The sequence below is a fragment of the Heterodontus francisci genome, chromosome 17 (assembly GCF_036365525.1).
Source record: "Heterodontus francisci isolate sHetFra1 chromosome 17, sHetFra1.hap1, whole genome shotgun sequence".
Taxonomy (NCBI): domain Eukaryota; kingdom Metazoa; phylum Chordata; class Chondrichthyes; order Heterodontiformes; family Heterodontidae; genus Heterodontus; species Heterodontus francisci.
In genome coordinates this window covers 24,183,418-24,202,299 of record NC_090387.1, presented here as the reverse complement: position 1 = coordinate 24,202,299, position 18,882 = coordinate 24,183,418, and the positions used below count along the sequence as shown (strand labels likewise).

The window sequence follows — 18,882 nt, the reverse complement described above, 5'->3', positions numbered from 1 at the left end:
ACACTGTGCCTCAGGGTAGACGCGCTCGGCCAGCTTCTGGAGCCTGTTCAGAGCGACTCGAGCAAAGACTTTCCCCACTATGCTGAGCAGGGAGATTCCACGGTAGTTGTTGCAGTCACCGCGGTCACCTTTGTTTTTATAGAGGGTGATGATGTTGGCATCGCGCATGTCCTGGGGTACTGCTCCCTCGTCCCAGCACAGGCATAGCAGTTCATGTAGTGCTGAGTGTATAGCAGGCTTGGCACTCTTGATTATTTCAGGGGTAATGCTATCCTTCCCAGGGGCTTTTCCGCTGGCTAGGGAATCAATGGCATCACTGAGTTCCGATTTGGTTGGCTGTATGTCCAGCTCATCCATGACTGGTAGAGGCTGGGCTGCATTGAGGGCAGTCTCAGTGACAGCATTCTCCCTGGAGTACAGTTCTAGGTAGTGCTCAACCCAGCGGTCCATCTGTTTGCGTTGGTCAGTGATTATGTCCCCCGATTTAGATTTGAGGGGGGTGATCTTCTTGATGGTTGGCCCAAGAGCTCTCTTCATGCCATCATACATTCCTCTGATGTTTCCGGTGTCTGAGGCCAGCTGAATATGACTGCATAGGTGTTGCCAGTAGTCGTTTGCGCAACGCCTAGCTGTTCTTTGTGCAGTACTTCTGGCTGCTTTAAGTGCTACGGATGTTAAATCGCTGGGGGCTTTCTTGTAGTTCAAAAGTGCAATGCGCTTAGCGGCTATGACAGGTTCCAGCTCTTCATTATGAGATTGAAACCAGTCTGCATTTCTCTTCGCACTTTTGCCGTAGGTGGTCAAAGCTGACTCATAGATGGCGTCTCTGATGTGGGCCCACTTGGTCTCAGCATCCCCTGTGGGAGTGTTTTGAAGGGCTGTTACAAGTGAATTTAGAAATTTTTGTAACAGCTGTGGGTGAGAAATTCTGCTCGTGTTGATGCGCGGGTGGCCCTTCTGCTTGGAATGATGCAACTTCTTTGGTCTGAGTCTAACCTTGCTGCACACCAGGGAGTGGTCGGTGTCGCAGTCCGCACTGTGGAAGCTGCGTGTGATTTGAACACTGTTTAAGGCGGCTCGCCTTGTGACAATGAGGTCTAGCTGGTGCCAACGACGTGATCTTGGGTGCCTCCATGAAACCTGGTGACAGGGTTTAGTGTGAAAGAACGAGTTGGTGATGCAGAGGTTATGATAGGTACACAACTCAAGCAGTCTCTGCCCGTTCTCATTCATCCTTCCAACGCCATAGCGCCCAAGGCAGGAGGGCCATGAGTCATGGTCGGCCCCAACCCTGGCATTAAAGTCCCCCAGCAGGAATAGGTGTTCGGTGTTGGGGATGCTGCTAATGATGTTATGGAGTTGTTCATAGAACTGGTCTTTAGCTTCAGGTGCGGAGCAGAGTGTTGGAGCATAGATGCTGAGTAGGTGTACTGGACCAGAGGTGGTGAGCAGTCGGATGGACAGTATGCGTTCCGAGCCATTTGAGGGAGGCTCTATCATGCTGAGCAAGGAGTTTCTGATGGCGAAGCCCACTCCATGCTGTCTTGGTTCTTCAGGATCCCTGCCCTGCCAGAAGAAGGTGTAGTCTTGCTCTGCTAGAGAGCCACTCGCGGGGAGGCGAGTCTCCTGAAGTGCTGCAATGTCCACATTGAATCTACTGAGCTCGTTGTTAATGATGGCGGTCTTCCGAGAATCGTTGATTTGTGTAAGGTCTTCCGACAGGCCAGGACACATAGTTCTGACGTTCCAGCTTGCAAAGCGAAGGGCTGGTACCTTCTTTCCTTTTTTCATGTTGTTTGGTGCGGTGTATCAGTCCACCTTTCGGGCAATGACCCTGAGCTCCAAGCACCCATTGAAGCAGGCAGACTGTGGCGGGACAGAACCTTATTGACCGGGGGCTGCCCGGTTTGAGGCGGGCGGTAGCTGTCCAGTGAGGTGCAATGACCTCTCCCACCGACAAAGGCAACCCGTGGCGCCCAGTTTCTACGCCAATTTATCTGGACTTATAACCCGTAACTGCTGCCTTCCGTGTTGTTTTAGTCGCTGTGAGGCAACTATGGAGTGACCTCTCCATGGCGCATGCCTGGGCAAATTTATGGGGGTTGAGAGTTGCCCAGTCGTCAAAACCCCCCTCTCGGCCTTTCCGGTGGGGTCCAAAGGAGTGCAAGACACGACGTTTGGCACCAGTATGGCTGCAGGAACTGCCGGAAACATGCCAAGGGTGACACATGACCGCCTACGGGGTTCCGCTCCGGATTTTCTGTTAGGGTTTACTCCCTTAGCCTTGGTCTCTCCCGAGACGCCCACAAGGCAGTGGGGTTGTTGGGGCCCCTACACAGGTGTAGGATGGTGCCGGTGGGAGGAGGGGATGCAAGGGGGAGGGGTAGAGGGAGGGGGTGGGGGGGGGGGTGGAAGGGGGGTAAAGGGGGAGGGGTAGAGGGAGGGGGTGGAATCTGGTGCAGGTAATAAGCCATTTCCTCAGTGCCCACCATCGACGTCCGGAAAGCTCATCCACGTCCTTCGGGAGGTGAAGCATCATTTGGCAGACTTAGAGGTGATTACATTTGCTAAGGGTTTTTTTTTTGCAGCTACCTTAGTAGCTGTAGTAAACCAAGAAGCATTAACTTGTTCAGGTGTTGTCATACTCAATACTACTAATGGCCTGCTATTAAGAGTCCAGTTTTCCTACAAAGCATGTTTGTCACATATTTTAAATATACATCCATTCTCACCTTAAGGTGAGGACTACTGCCCACAATTATTTCCTCATGCGGCCTCCCTCATATCAGCTATATCGTTTATCTGATTGAAATTCGAATTGGTCAATGAATTTCGCACTTGGCATGACTGAGCTCTTCTTCTGTCGCCTTCGCCTCTGGGCTCACTTCTTTGACCAGGAGTCCTCCCCACAACCAGCAGACCCATTCACCCGCCTCCAACATTCTCCCTCCATCTGGACCCCTCCCTCTGGTCTCTTACCTGCTCTTGATCTTTTCATTGAAAATTGTTGGCGGGACATCGGCCGTCTCAATTTCTCTGTTCCATCACTCACTCTAACCTGTCCCCCTCTGAACTTGCTGCACTCTGTGCTCTCAGGTCTAACCCCAACATTGTCATCAAACCTGCAGCCAAGGGTGGTGCTGTTGTTGCCTGACGCACTGACCTCTACCTTGCAGAGGCTCAGTGCCAACTCTCAAATACTTCTTCCTACTTCCCCCTGGACCATGACCCCACCACTGAATGTCAAGCTACTGTCCACAGGACTGTCACTGACCTCACCTCCTCTGAGATCTTGCCTCTACAGCTTCCAACCGCATAGTCCCGCAACCATGGACAGCCCACTTCTACCTCCTTCCTAAAATCCACAAACAGGTCTGTCCTGGCAGACCCATTGTTTCAGCCTGTTCCTTCCCCACTGAACTTATTTCTTCCTATCTTGACACTATCTTTTCTCCCCTGGTCCAGTCTCTTCCCACTTACATCCGTGACTCTTCTGACACCCTACATCATTTTGACAATTTCCAGTTTCCTGGCCCCAACAGCCTCCTCTTCACTATGGACGTTGAATCTCTCTACATCTCCATCCCCCACCAGGATGATTTGAGAGCTCTCTGCTTCTTCCTTGAACAGAGGCCCAAATAGTCCCCATCCACCACCACCCTCCTCTGCCTGGCTGAACTTGTTCTCACATTGAACAACTTCTCCTTCAACTCCACTGACTTCCTTCAAGTAAAAGGTGTTTCTATGGGTACCCACACGGGTCCTAGTTATACCTGTCTTTTTGTGAGATATGTCAAACATTCCTTGTTCCAGTCTTACTCAGACACCCTTACCCAACTCTTTTTCCGGTACATTGATGACTGTATCGGTGCTGTTTCCTGCTCCCGCCCCGAACTGGAAAACGTTATCAACTTTGCTTCTAATTTCCATCCTCCTCTCACCTTTACATGGTCCATCTCTGACAAATCCCTTCCTTTCCTCGACTTCTCTGCCTCCATCTCTAGGGATAGGCTGTATACAAATATTCATTATAAGCCCACCAACTCCCACAACTACCTCGACTACACTTCTTCACACCCTGCCTCCTGTAAAGACTCCATTCCATTCTCCCAGTTTCTCCGTCTTCGACGCATCTGTTCTGATGATGCAACCTTCCACGACAGCGTTTCTGATAGGTCTTCCTTTCTCCTAAACCGAGGATTCCACCCCCCCACCCCACACTGTGGTTGACAGGGCCCTCAACCATGTCCGGCCCATGCAGATTGGGTGACTGCTTTGCGGAACACCTCTGCTCAGTCCAAAAGCATGACTCCGAGCTTCTGGTCGCTTGCCATTTCAACACACCCCCTGCTCTCATGCCCACATATCTGTCCTGGGCTTGCTGCAGTGTTCCAGTGAACATCAACACAAGCTCGAGGAACAGCATCTCATTTACCGATTAGGCACGCTACAGCCTGCCGGACTGAACATTGAGTTCAATATTTTCAGAGCATGACGAGCCCCCCTTTTTATTTTTAGTTATCTTTTCTTTTTTATTATTTATTTTATTTGTTTATTTTAGTTTAGTTTGTTTCATCGTTCTTTTGTTTTTACCATGTGCCTACCCACTGTTTGTGCTTTGGGCCAGGCTGTTCATTTTTCTGTTAATTAACACCCTTTCTGCATTAATGCTTTGTCTTTCATCATACCATTAACATACTGTTTGCATTTGCTCCATGACCTTTTTTATTTTTTAAAAAATTTTATTTCTTGAAAGATACAGCACTGAAACAGGCCCTTCGGCCCACCGAGTCTGTGCTAACCAAGAACCACCCATTTATACCTAACCCTACAGTAATCCCATATGCCCTACCACCTACCTACACGAGGGGCAATTTACAATGGCCAATTTAGCTATCACCTGCAAGTTTTTGGCGGTGGGAGGAAACCGGAGCACCCGACGAAAGCCCACGCGGTCATAGGGAGAACTTGCAAACTCCGCACAGGCAGCACCCAGAATCGAACCCGGGTCCCTGGAGCTGTGAGGCTGCGGTGCTAACCACTGCGCCACTGTGCCGCCCAACTGACCTTCTGGTCAGTTATTCTCTGTGATCCTCTGTCCTATCAACACCTTGCCTTTTGTTATCTCTTGCCCCACCTCTGCTTTATTTGCTTCAAACTTATTACATTTCTAACATTTGCCAGTTCTGATGAAAGGCCACTGACCTGAAATGTTAACTCTGTTTCTCTTGCCACAGATGCTGCCAGACCTACTGAGTATTTCCAATATTTCTTGTTTTTATTTCTAATACACTAAGCCCTGTTTTAAGCCTTTGAAGAGAAATCAGCTTTTCTTACAATGTATGTTATTATAATCACAGGGCAGACTCACCTGTGAGTTCACCAACATGCTACAACTTGATATGGAGAGTAGGGTCTGGCATCATATCCATAATTTCACTTATGTAGTGAATTACTAATGCCAGCTGGCCACTCTGGGGGTGGTGAGTGGGGGAGGGGGGGGAAGTGGTTACATTTTCTCAAAGGCAAGGAGGGAAGAGGCATCAAAGTTGAATGAGTCAATACCACCTTCTGGCCAGTTACATGGTTGAATGCTGAGAGAAGCTCCCAGCAGTAGTTGGGGTGGCATGACATTATATCACATTTTATGTATTCTGTGCACATTTTTGAAAAATGCACAGAAAATGTTAATGGAGCTGCATTTGCGTCACAAGCCAGGGAGGCTTGTCTGTTAGAGGAGATAATCCATCAAAATAAATGTATTTGCTTGTAATCAGACTATTGATAAGCTAACCTCATTACCCTGAGCAAAATAGAAGCTAATTTTATATCAATGTTCAGGGGAAATCTGCTGCTGTAATGACTGGACTCTGTTTTTTATCATCTGCACAATTTTTCCACTTGCCCCCTGCTCATACCTGGATGTAATTCCGCAGATGCCTGACATTCTCTGGTATATATACGATATAACATATAACATATAAGATTCTGTGGGGGCTTGACAGGGTAGATGCTGAGAGGATATTTCCCCTTGTGGGGGAATCTAGAACTAGGGGGCACAGTTTCAAACTAAGGGATACCTTTTTAAGACAGAGATGAGGAGGAATTTCTTCCCTCAGAGGGTCGTTGATCTTTGGAATTCTCTTCCCCAGAGAGCAGTGGAGGCTGGGGCATTGAATATATTCAAGGCTGAGTTAGACAAATTTTTGATCTACAATGGAGTCGAGGGTTATAGGGTGGCAGGCAGGTATCTTATTGAATGGCGGAACTGGCTCGAGCGGCTGAACGGCCTATTTCTTATGATCTTGTGATCTTATGGTACCATGGCCAAGAGACTTGGCGTGAACATTGCCAGGTTGTTTGATTGGCAGGGGAAATATGGCCCAGCCCAGTCCAGTCCTCACCTGATACATGTACTTGCATAGCAGTCTGAGCCAATATTTCCCTATCCCTTACCCATGGTGTTGCAACTGACCTACTGCTACCCCTGCTCAGATTAATCAGTTTGGCATAGACAAAGGGATCAAACCTAGCGCCCTCCTGGCCTCTAGGGACCAGCTCCTCACTCGATAACCCCACTGGGTCACCAGAACAGTCTAAATGTTGTGCCTTTACATCAGTTCAAGTGCTCAAGATTAGTTTGGTTGGCATTTAACCCATTAGCTTGAAATTGTCCTGTCTATGATTGGAAAATGGATGATGTTTCAGTGATAGAAGTACCTGTTTTCTCTATGCACTATGGCATCACGCAGCAGTTTGTAATTGTTTTGGCACAGAAATATAAACAGATGTTGCACAGACTTTGTGAAATTTCTGGAGGATGTCCACATGCAAACAAAAACTGATGTCCTTTCTTGTCAGCAATTATCCTCTCAGTAAGGGACAATTCCTGTTTTATTTATTTTGAAGTAAAGGTATTCTTTTCCATCAGTCAGATGTCTGACACATTAAAAAAAAAAGCTAACGCCATGCATAACTGTGAAGGAATCCACATAAGCAAAGTATCTGTGCAGGCTGATATGGACTCCACATACCATAAGGAGATACTTCACTTAGCTAAGTGTATAGACAGCTAGTATGAGCCAAGGCTCAGAAGCCGTAAGGATGAGTGCAGATACTGCTAGAGTATAACCAGATAAAACTAGCTGTTAAGGAAGTGGCTTAGAAGCTTTTACCTGAAGTTGAGTGGGAAGAATGCCAGCTTCTTCGTCAGATTTACCTTTCTAGGTGACATCAGTGAGGCAGGCTGACCGGTGAGTCAATCAGCAGTGCCCTGAGTGCTGTGGGCCTGCCAGGCTCGATCATCAGGCATGTCTTGCTGCAATCAACTCTTCCTGACACAAATCCTATTTATGGACCATGACAACGCCCCCTCTCCCTGAGGATTATTTTAATATGGTATTTGTTTCCAAGGCCAAAATTGAGGCTTTATTTATAGCGTGTAGCGCATGAGTAGCAAAATATCTAAGGAGAACATTGTGGTTCTCTGATGCGATGTGTATGGAGTGATAGAATCCAGGCTGACAGCTGAGAAACTTCAACATAGCAAGTTCCTCATCACAAGTGCGAAGTGATGCATTTTGGGAAGTTAAACCAGGACAGGACATATACAGTGAATGGCAGGGCCCTGGGGAGTGTTGTTGAGCAGAGAGACCTTGGGGTGCAAGTACATAGTTCCCTGAAAGTGGCAACACAGGTAGACAGGGTGGTAAAGAGGGCGTATGGCATGCTTGCCTTCATCGGTCGAGCATTGAGTACAAGAGTTGGGACGTCATGTGACAGTTGTACATAACGTTGGTTAGGCTGCATTTGGAGTACTGTCTGCAGTTCTGGTCGCCGCACTACAGGAAAGATGTGATTAAGCTAGAGAGGGTGCAGAAAAGATTCACAAGGATGTTGCCTGGTTTGGAGGGCTTGAGTTATAAAGAGAGATTGGATAGGCTGGGTCTGTTTTCCCTGGAGCGAAGGAGGCTGAGAGGGGACATGATAGAGGTATATAAAATTATGAGAGGCATAGATAGGGTAGATAGCCAGAGTCTGTTTCCCATGGTAGGGGTGACTAAAACTAGAGGGCATAGATTTAAGGTGAGAGGGAGGAGGTTTAAAGGGGATCAAAGGGGTAAATTTTTCACACAAAGAATAGTGGGTATTTGGAATGAGCTGCCCGAGGAGGTGGTGGAGACAGGAACAGTAGTAACATTTAAGAGGCATCTGGACAGGTACTTGAATGAGCAAGGCATAGAGGGATATGGAATTAATGCAGGCAGGTGGGATTAGTAGAGATAGGCATTATGTTCGGCATGAACGCGGTGGGCCTAAATGCCTGTTTCTATGCTGTACGACTCTATGACTCTATGACTCTAAATGTAGAATCCAGGAGATGCTGAAGAGAACCTGGGTACCTCTTGGAAAAGGTAATCAGACGGCAAGTCATTGCAGCAGCTGGAGACATGCACCTTCCCTCAGATAGCTCACAGGGAATGTAGGCAGAAGTTTGGGACTGTCATAGTCAAGAAATGGTTTACAGGAGGAAAGTAAAATGCACCCAGTAGGTGGGGGTGGGGGTGGGGAAAGGTCCACTGTTAACAGCAAAGGCAAAAGGAGTAAATAAGAGTACAGAAGCTACAATTAAAAAGAAGACTGCGTTTGCTGACAATGCTACCACTAGGTGGCGCTGCAATGGCACATGCGCAAATGTAGCATGTGCCAGTAAAACGTCACAGTCTGCGACTTCAGGCAGCTGCCAGGACTAAAGATGGCACTGCTCAAATAATCACACGAAGGCAACCTAACCTAAACACATGGCAGCACACAATGGCGTGAGGGACAGAGCGAGCGAGCGAGCCGGGGACAGGGACAGGGACCAGGACAGGGGAGTGGAGCGGATCGGGCCGGCGACATGGGGTGGGTGGGGGTGCGGGCCGGCGACGGTGGGGGGGGAGCGGAGCCGCCGGAAAGAGCGGAGCAGAGGACCGAAAAGAGCAGAGCAGCCGGAGAGAGCAGCGAGGGGGGGAGCGGAGCGGCTGAAAGAGCGGAGCGGCCGGAGAGAGCAGTGAGGGGGGGAGCGGAGCAGCCCAAAGAGCGGAGTGGCCGGAGAGAGCAGTGAGGGGGGTGGGGCGGAGCAGCCGGAAGAGCGGAGTGGCCGGAGAGAGCAGTGAGGGGGGGGGGGGGGGGGGAAGCGGAGCAGCCGAAAGAGCGGAGTGGCCGGAGAGAGCAGTGAGGGGGGGAGCAGAGCAGCCGAAAGAGCGGAGCGAGGGGGGGAGCAGTGAGGGGGGGAGCGGAGCAGCCGAAAGAGTGGAGCGGCCGGAGAGAGCAGTGAGGGGGGGAGCGGAGCAGCCAAAAGAGCGGAGTGGCTGGAGAGAGCAGTGCGGGGGTGGGGGGGGGGCGGAGCAGCCGGAAGAGCGGAGTGGCCAGAGAGAGCAGTGAGGGGGGGAGCGGAGCAGCTGAAAGAGCGGAGCGAGGGGGGGAGCAGTGAGGGGGGGAGCGGAGCAGCCGAAAGAGCGGAGCGAGGGGGGGAGCAGTGAGGGGGGGAGTGGAGCAGCCGAAAGAGCGGAGCGAGGCGGGGAGCAGTGAGGGGGGGAGCGGAGCAGCCGAAAGAGCAGAGTGGGGGGGGAGCAGTGAGGGGGGGAGCGGAGCAACCGAAAGAGCGGAGCGAGGTGGGGAGCAGAGCAGCCGAAAGAGCGGAGCGAGAGGGGGCGCCATGAGGGGGGGAGCGGAGCAGCCGGAGAGAGCAGCGATGTGGGGAGTGGAGCGGCCGGAGAGAGCGCGAGGGTGGGGGGGAGAGCGGAGCTTGATGCATGGTTGAATACCCGTTGGCGATGCATTGCTGTATGCGTAAAGCGCATGCCCAGAGGCCGACCAGGTGCGTTGCCTGAAGATGCACATGTCACGTGATGACGTCATCGGCACATGCGCTAACCAGTCCTGGCAAGTCAGAATGCAGCGCACGCGCAGAGAGCAGGAGCCCGTCTGCACATGTGCACACAAAGAACAAAGAACAAAGAACAGTACAGCACAGGAACAGGCCATTCTGCCCTCCAAGCCTGCGCCGATCTTAATGCCTGCCTAAACTAACACCTTCTGCATTTCCGGGGCCCATATCCCTCTATTCCCTTCCTATTCATGTATTTGTCAAGATGTCTCTTAAACGTCACTATCGTATCTGTTTCCACCACCTCCCCTGGCAGCAAGTTCCAGGCACTCACCACCCTCTGTGCAAAGAACTTGCCTCGCACATCCCCTCTAAACTTTGCCCCTCGCACCTTAAACCTATGTCCCCTAGTAACTGACTCTTGCACCCCGGGAAAAATCTTCTGACTATCCACTCTGTCCATGCCGCTCATAACTTTGTAAATCTCTATCATGTCGCCCCTCCACCTCCGTCGTTCCAGTGAAAACAATCCGAGTTTTTCCAACCTCTCCTCATAGCTAATGCCCTCCAGACCAGCAACATCCTGGTAAACCTCCTCTGTACCCTTTCCAAAGCCACCACGTCCTTCTGGTAGTGTGGCGACCAGAATTGCACGCAATATTCTAAGTTTGGCCTAACTAAAGTTCTGTACAGCTGCAACACCTTGGCACAGCCTGATGACGTCAGTGGCTGGCTGCATTGTCAGGAATCACTTTGTAAAAAGAAAGGCAACTTTCATGACCTCAGAAGAAACCAAAGCACTTTACACCCAACAAAGTACTTTTGAAGCGTAGTCATTGTTGTAATGTAAAGAAATGTGGAAGCCAATTTTCTGCACAGGAAACTCCCACAAAAAGTAATGTGATGATGACCAGATAATCTGTTTCTTAATTATGTTGATAAAGGGACACCAGGCAGAACTCCCCTGCCCGTTTTCGAAATAGGATTATGGGATCCACCTGAGAGGGCAGACAGGGCCTTGGTTTATCATCCCATTTGAAAGACAGCACCTCCGACAGTTCACCACTCCCTCAGTTCTTTTCTTTTGGGCCTCCTTATCTCGAGAGACAATGGATACGCGCCTGGAGGTGGTCAGTGGTTTGTGAAGCAGCGCCTGGAGTGGCTATAAAGGCCAATTCTGGAGTGACAGGCTCTTCCACAGGTGCTGCAGAGAAATTTGTTTGTTGGGGCTGTTGCACAGTTGGCTCTCCCCTTGCGCCTCTGCCTTTTTTCCTGCCAACTACTAAGTCTCTTCGACTCGCCACAATTTAGCCCTGTCTTTATGGCTGCCCGCCAGCTCTGGCGAATGCTGGCAACTGACTCCCACGACTTGTGATCAATGTCACACGATTTCATGTCGCGTTTGCAGACGTCTTTATAACGGAGACATGGACGGCCGGTGGGTCTGATACCAGTGGCGAGCTCGCTGTACAATGTGTCTTTGGGGATCCTGCCATCTTCCATGCGGCTCACATGGCCAAGCCATCTCAAGCGCCGCTGACTCAGTAGTGTGTATAAGCTGGGGATGTTGGCCGCTTCAAGGACTTCTGTGTTGGAGATATAGTCCTGCCACCTGATGCCAAGTATTCTCCGAAGGCAGCGAAGATGGAATGAATTGAGACGTCGCTCTTGGCTGGCATACGTTGTCCAGGCCTCGCTGCCGTAGAGCAAGGTACTGAGGACACAGGCCTGATACACTCGGACTTTTGTGTTCCGTGTCAGTGCGCCATTTTCCCACACTCTCTTGGCCAGTCTGAACATAGCAGTGGAAGCCTTACCCATGCGCTTGTTGATTTCTGCATCTAGAGACAGGTTACTGGTGATAGTTGAGCCTAGGTAGGTGAACTCTTGAACCACTTCCAGAGCGTGGTCGCCAATATTGATGGATGGAGCATTTCTGACATCCTGCCCCATGATGTTCGTTTTCTTGAGGCTGATGGTTAGGCCAAATTCATTGCAGGCAGACGCAAACCTGTCGATGAGACTCTGCAGGCATTCTTCAGTGTGAGATGTTAAAGCAGCATCGTCAGCAAAGAGGAGTTCTCTGATGAGGACTTTCCGTACTTTGGACTTCGCTCTTAGACGGGCAAGGTTGAACAACCTGCCCCCTGATCTTGTGTGGAGGAAAATTCCTTCTTCAGAGGATTTGAACGCATGTGAAAGCAGCAGGGAGAAGAAAATCCCAAAAAGTGTGGGTGCGAGAACACAGCCCTGTTTCACACCACTCAGGATAGGAAAGGGCTCTGATGAGGAGCCACCATGTTGAATTGTGCCTTTCATATTGTCATGGAATGAGGTGATGATACTTAGTAGCTTTGGTGGACATCCGATCTTTTCTAGTAGTCTGAAGAGACCACGTCTGCTGACGAGGTCAAAGGCTTTGGTGAGATCAATGAAAGCAATGTAGAGGGGCATCTGTTGTTCACGGCATTTCTCCTGTATCTGACGAAGGGAGAACAGCATGTCAATAGTCGATCTCTCTGCACGAAAGCCACACTGTGCCTCAGGGTAGACGCGCTCGGCCAGCTTCTGGAGCCTGTTCAGAGCGACTCGAGCAAAGACTTTCCCCACTATGCTGAGCAGGGAGATTCCACGGTAGTTGTTGCAGTCACCGCGGTCACCTTTGTTTTTATAGAGGGTGATGATGTTGGCATCGCGCATGTCCTGGGGTACTGCTCCCTCGTCCCAGCACAGGCATAGCAGTTCATGTAGTGCTGAGAGTATAGCAGGCTTGGCACTCCCTCAGTACTGCACCGGATTAGCAGCCTAGATTTTTTGTGTTCGTCTCTGGAATGGGACCTAAATTAAGGCAAATTATTAAATTATGGTACAGCTTCCGACATGAATCAATAGTCTGTGAAACAGGTGTAGTTCATAATGCTGTAAATGACTCTCTCAAACAAAGCAAGCAATCACCAACACATCCATTAACACTATGTTACTCTGACACACCGAGGACATCAAACTACAAACTGTTCTGCCACAGAAATGGTGTATTATCCTCATTCATGTCCTTTACTGGGAACACAAATCCAAAATGTTCTCCAGTCCAGCAGGTAATATTTAATCATAATAAAAATTTATGCCACACAAGCAGTGTCTCACTGTAGTGAAAATACATTTGCTGTGAAGTCAACCTGTTTGCAGTCCTCAGCATGTAGAGAGAACCTGTATGCTCTTGGAAACTGTGCCCTAGATATAGCTTAGTCCTACATTACATTTCCCACATTACAACAGTGACTACACTTCAAAAATACTTCATTCACTGTAAAGTGTTTTGGGATGTCTGGTGGGTGTGAAAGGGCGCTATATAAATTCAAGTCTTTCTTTCCTGGCAAAATGAGAAACAGCAAAAAAGCTAATTGCTGATAGTTCAGCTCCATCTAGTGGTCTCTTTTGGGCCTCCTTATCTCGAGAGACAATGGATACGCGCCTGGAGGTGGTCAGTGGTTTGTGAAGCAGCGCCTGGAGTGGCTATAAAGGCCAATTCTGGAGTGACAGGCTCTTCCACAGGTGCTGCAGAGAAATTTGTTTGTTGGGGCTGTTGCACAGTTGGCTCTCCCCTTGCGCCTCTGTCTTTTTTCCTGCCAACTACTAAGTCTCTTCGACTCGCCACAATTTAGCCCTGTCTTTATGGCTGCCCGCCCACCAAAGGTGAAGGAAACTGCTGTTCCCTGTGTAACATACCTGCTATGAAGCCCAATCAATTAAGACAAAGTCCAAGAAATACATTTTGAAGAATATATAGTTTACAGTGAGAAATTGCACTATAAAACCTTCATCTATTGGTACACCATGTGATCAGCCTGCACTCTTACCACTCACTTGCCATATAAACAACATACATATTTATGTTAGACGAAAAATAATGTGGTTGGTGGAAAGGTAAACAACATTTACTAAATTGATCATCACAGTCGCTGAGCTTGTGAGAGACCCAAAGTATTTTTTATTGAAGAACCAATGGACAATAGCAGAACACTGCTGTAGCCTGATATAAGCTCCAACAAACATATTTCAGCAAAATGGTGTTTAAGTTAGCATACTGAACTTAGAAAAGAATAAGTTCTAGCTAATGATGTTATTGGAAAATAGTTTCACAGCCAGAAGAAGCTGGTGCATAATGTTTTACTGCTGGTTTTTAATATTTGGACTGAGACAAGATATAGAGGGACAGCTGCAACAGTTCTTGTGTTTCTGGCATCACTACCAGCAACTCCTGTAGTGCTGCCAAGTCACGATCTTGCAGAGTGCTGATAGCCTACTTCATTGTGCTATTGATGGAGAGGGTGGACTCTGGAATGCAGTAGGCACTTCCCTTCTAGCCTAGGGGTCTTCCTGCTGTAGGAATGATTAATGTATGTCTCAGTCCCTAACCCACGTTAAGCGGAAAAATTTGAAGTTTCGACTCAAGAACCAATTAGTGGAGAAATAATTCATTGGGACTTACTGACATTGTGGTGCCCACAACTGACAGTAAATTTATTGCAACTCACCTTTGCTTGTCCAGCGTTTAATATATGATGCTATATTTATGAATGGCATTTATGTTATGCCAATGCTGAATTCTCCATGATTAACTGTTGTTCCTGGTTTGTTAGTTTTCTTCTCTCAAATGTTGCTGAATTTACTAGTTGTAATATTGCCAGACCACCCTCTGACCTTAATTCAGCATTTCTGACTTCTCTTACTGCATAAATTTGTTTCTGTGTATAAAGTGGTCCCATTCTCTTTCTGGACTTTTTTCCAGTTTTTCTCCTGCGTGGTTGTCTCAGAGAGTTTTTGTTTTGACCGAGAAATTGATTTGGCATTGGAAACTGGCACAAAGTGGCAGGTGCATCTGAACCAAGCATCCATTGATGTTGGCCTGAGGTTCATTCCACATTGGGCCTTAGGTCTAATTTCCATAAAACCAGTGTGTTCTAGACATTTAGGCAGGGATTTTGTGAGGCCCCCTGAAGCTGGTCAGAGGTGGGGTGGCACAAAGTATCGCAACTCAGCTGCCCTGTGAATTTAACTGCAATGAGGGGCAGAGGAGTGAGAGGGGGAAGATGGCCTGTCACCAAGCGATCTTCCCGGGGCGAGTTAGACCAACGACGGCCTTCCCGTCCAGAGGCCAATTGAGGCCTTTATGTGGCCTATTAATGGCCAATTTTTAAGGGCCTTATCCTGCCACCGCTGGGATCTTACCAATAGCGGGGAGGGACGGTGGGGGGGGTGAGGGCTTCCACCACAGGGGGAGGACGCCTTGCAACATGAGGTGCCTCACTGAGGATTTGGGGGGGGTTCCTTCCTTCATGGGGAATTTCTGTCCCATGGAAGACCCTCACCAGGAACAACTTTACCCCCTGGGATCCCCTCCACCTGGATTGCATGACCATCCCCCCACCCCCATTGCCAGGGCCTTCCAGACTGGCCCTGGCAACCCCACCTCACCCACCTCTTCTCCGGGGTTCCAGCGCTGGGCCTGGGTCCGAGGTCTCTGCAGTACCAGCAGTGGCAACTGCTCCCGGTGATGCTGCCCATTCTGCTGAGCTACCGGCCTTCTGATTGGCCAGCAGCTGTTAGAGGCGGGATCCCTGTCTTTAAAGGGACGAGGATCCCACCTCCTGAAACTTTGATTTTTCCACACGGTGCCGGGAGCCCCACCTCCAGCACAAAATCCAGCCCGAAATGGGCATCCATAAAGAGATTGCCAGTCGGGGCCTCTGCATGCACTTTCCACCAAATTTGGAGGCAGGATCCTGAAAAGGGCATTAGGCTCCTGATTAGCATATTCAAGAAAAGTAATGTTTCATTCCGGGTTAATTGGAAGGCGCTGGTTACTATCACTTGAATTTCATCCACAGAATTCTTGTTTAACTTAGCACTCAACCATTGAGTACAACATGGGTTAACTTCTTTCCCTTTGTATCTTTTAACCTTTTTTCTGACTGAATCTGTTCTTAGTCTGTATCTCTCTTGGCACAATATTAATCTTCTTTTGTGTTCTTTAATCTGAATGCACCAACAGTAAAGCTATGTTTCTTTACACCTGAGCACCAAGGTTCTGCAGGGGAATGTAGTTTACCTTACTGTTTCAGAATTTGGGTTTCTTTTTTACTCCTAAATTTATAAAATATTTCAGACTTTGATATGTTATTGTAAGTGCCTCAAGTGCTGACAAGTCTTGACCATCTGTTGAGGTCATCTCGGGAACTGCTTTCAAGTTTGCAAGTTCAAATGTAAATTAACCTCAAATGCAGAATAGGTCAACCTTACAACATTATTTATTACCCCGATCTCTGACCCGCAATGTTTTAAACCACAGAAGCCCATGCCTCTTTAAGAATTTAGAAAGTAAAATAGAATTTTAATCCTCTCCTACTTGTTGAGTTAATTTCTACTTCTCTTACAATACTGTAGACTTTGGCAGAGAATAAACCCCTTCTGTATCGTGACATTTCTATGATTTCTAATAAGCACTTCTCATCTAATCATTGGTCTTCATGTTGTTGGATAAAGTAGACTCCATATATAGTAGCTCCTGCACAACCAACTCATTAATCTTCATGTGTTATTTGTCAATCACATATTATTATGATACATCATTGGACAGATGCAGTTTCTATAAAACACTTAGGTTTCTAATTATTACAAGTAGGGCTGAGTTTTGTTGAGAGCATCTGGTGCTACCAACCTTTTATTTTTGCTAATAGTGATGGTATCATTGGCATTATGGCAAGGGACAAATATATGAAGTGGTGGGTGGATGATCAATAGTGAGGCAGGTAATGTATCAAAGCAAAAAAAGGTATACAAATAAATTCCCTTGAATTTTGTGGTTGTAAATGGGGATGTGGCTAAGACAGCAATAAATCAGTGTAACAGGATTTTTATAATGCGAGTATGGTTCTAGAATGTTCTAGAAACACAGAGCAGAACAGATTCAGAGACATCAGAGATGAACAGAGTAAACCTGACTTGAAATGTTGACCTATCTGTTCTCTCCACAGGTATTGGCAGACCTTCAGTATGTTGCCTTTGAAGGACATGAAATAGTTAACCTCGCTGCACAGGAGGAATAAGTTAACTGAAACTCTTACTCAGCTGGAAGGACATTAACGACTGGACAATGCAAGAAGTTAACTGAAATGATGTATCACCATCAGTTCCTGGCCAGAATGGAAAACAAATTAACACCTGAACAATGCCATCAGCTAAGCGCCCATCACTGTGATGGAAATCACATTATCTTTATGCTGTGTGGACAACAGAGGAAGAGATGAGGATAAAAGCAAAATACTGCGGATGCTGGAAATCTGAAACAAAAACAAGAAATGCTGGATTCACTCAGCAGGTCTGGCAGCATCTGTGGAAAGAGATGAGGAGTTGTCGCTGACCATACAATTCTGCATAGCCCAGGAGATTCAAAGACCAAGATAAAGAGGTGTGAAAAGCCAGGCAGCTCAGCAGGCTGATAACTGTTACTATGCCCAGGTGTGGGACAGCATGTCTGGAACACTCCAAGAAAGGAAAAGATCAGAACGTGGGCACTGCAGTCAGGTGAAGACAGACGGGGACCGGTCATCTCCAGATCCAGATCTACAATTAACATTGGTAACGACAAGCCGAGTGGGTGATTTTAAGTTTCAGTCAAATCATAGAGGGGTTTGTACTGTGGTTTTGTTGGTCTAATAAACTAGCAAATAATGGTTGAGCCAAAACCTGTTTTGTCGCGTGTTCTTGTAATTCCAGGGTTCAAGAATCATTGTAAGGAGGAAGGGAACTGAAACCCTTACACCTGCATGTTGTGGTTTTGTTTTGGATTCCCAACATTTGCAGTTTTTGTTTGCTATTTATTGGTGTAAGTTGAATTATCTCACTGATGGTGTGGTACACTATCGGCTGAATTTTACCGGCCCCTCGATGTCACGGGTCATGGTGCGGAGCCTGGTAAAATTCCACATGGAGAGGCTCGCCTTGACCCGCGATGTCGAGAAGGGCCTGCTGTAAATTACTGGCGGTGGGGGACCTCAGTGTGGCACCCCCACCACCCCCCCGCCGCCCCCCGCCGCATGGCAGTGGCACCCCAATTAGAATATGTTAAACGGTACTTACCTCTGCAGATTATGCAGCCCGCACCTCTCCATGGATACTTCCTGATTTCACTTTGAAAGGCAGCCGTCACGTGCCATCCCATTCACAATTAGAAAAGCCGGTGGGTCATCGGAGACAGAAGGTTTCACGACAAAAGGTAAGTTCTGTTTACAGGGGTCCCACTCTGCATACTGGAAGGGAGGTACTGTGTACCCTCCCTCCCGTAAACAGTGTACGCTCTGCGCTTGTTTGTGTTTGTGAAGGAGCAATGGCACTCTAGTCACCCAGTGTCTGGGGAGGGTGCCAGAAAGGGTAAGAACATTAAGGTTATAAGGATGGTGCAAATCTGTGACCGCTTCTCAGGCAGCTGCCATGACATCTGGGTCCTGCGCCAATCGCAGCTGCCACTGCTGTTCACTCAACTGGCTCAGATGGAGGGGTGGCTTCTTGGTGACAAGGGCTATCCCTTGCAGACACGGCTCCCGACACCAGTGAAAGACTCCACCACTGCTACAGAGGAGAGAAAAAATGCCATCCACTGAGCTGAAAGATCTGCCATTGAGCAGGCGATCTGCATGTTCTAAATGTACTCCCGATGCCTGGATATATAGGGTGGTGTCCTGTTCAACAGGCCAAAAATGGTATGACCTTTCTTTCCTGCTCACGGTGGTCTGCACAAATACGCATCCAATAGGGAGCACGCCTGAAATTATGAGGAGAGACGTCAACTGCATTCATCCTCAGTCCATGAGGACAATGAGGACCTATAACAGGGAGGTGCATGGGAGGGCAGATGCCACCCAGACTCCACATGCAAGGCTAGCAGGGATCTAGGGATGAACAGCAGTGCCTGAGCAGACAAAGGCTCTCTGCTCCATAAGAGCCGACATGAG

The 18,882-nt window shown here is 48.3% G+C and overlaps 1 long non-coding RNA gene across 1 annotated transcript in view; it reads left to right on the top strand.

Moving 5' to 3' along the window:
- LOC137378774 (uncharacterized) overlaps window positions 1-17,607 on the top strand; it is a 29,159-nt gene extending 11,552 nt beyond the window's left edge. The window contains exon 4 of the long non-coding RNA XR_010976657.1: window positions 16,906-17,607. This is a non-coding gene — a long non-coding RNA (uncharacterized lncRNA). The remainder of the gene's footprint in view (window positions 1-16,905) is intronic.
- The last annotated feature ends 1,275 nt before the right edge of the window (window positions 17,608-18,882 follow it).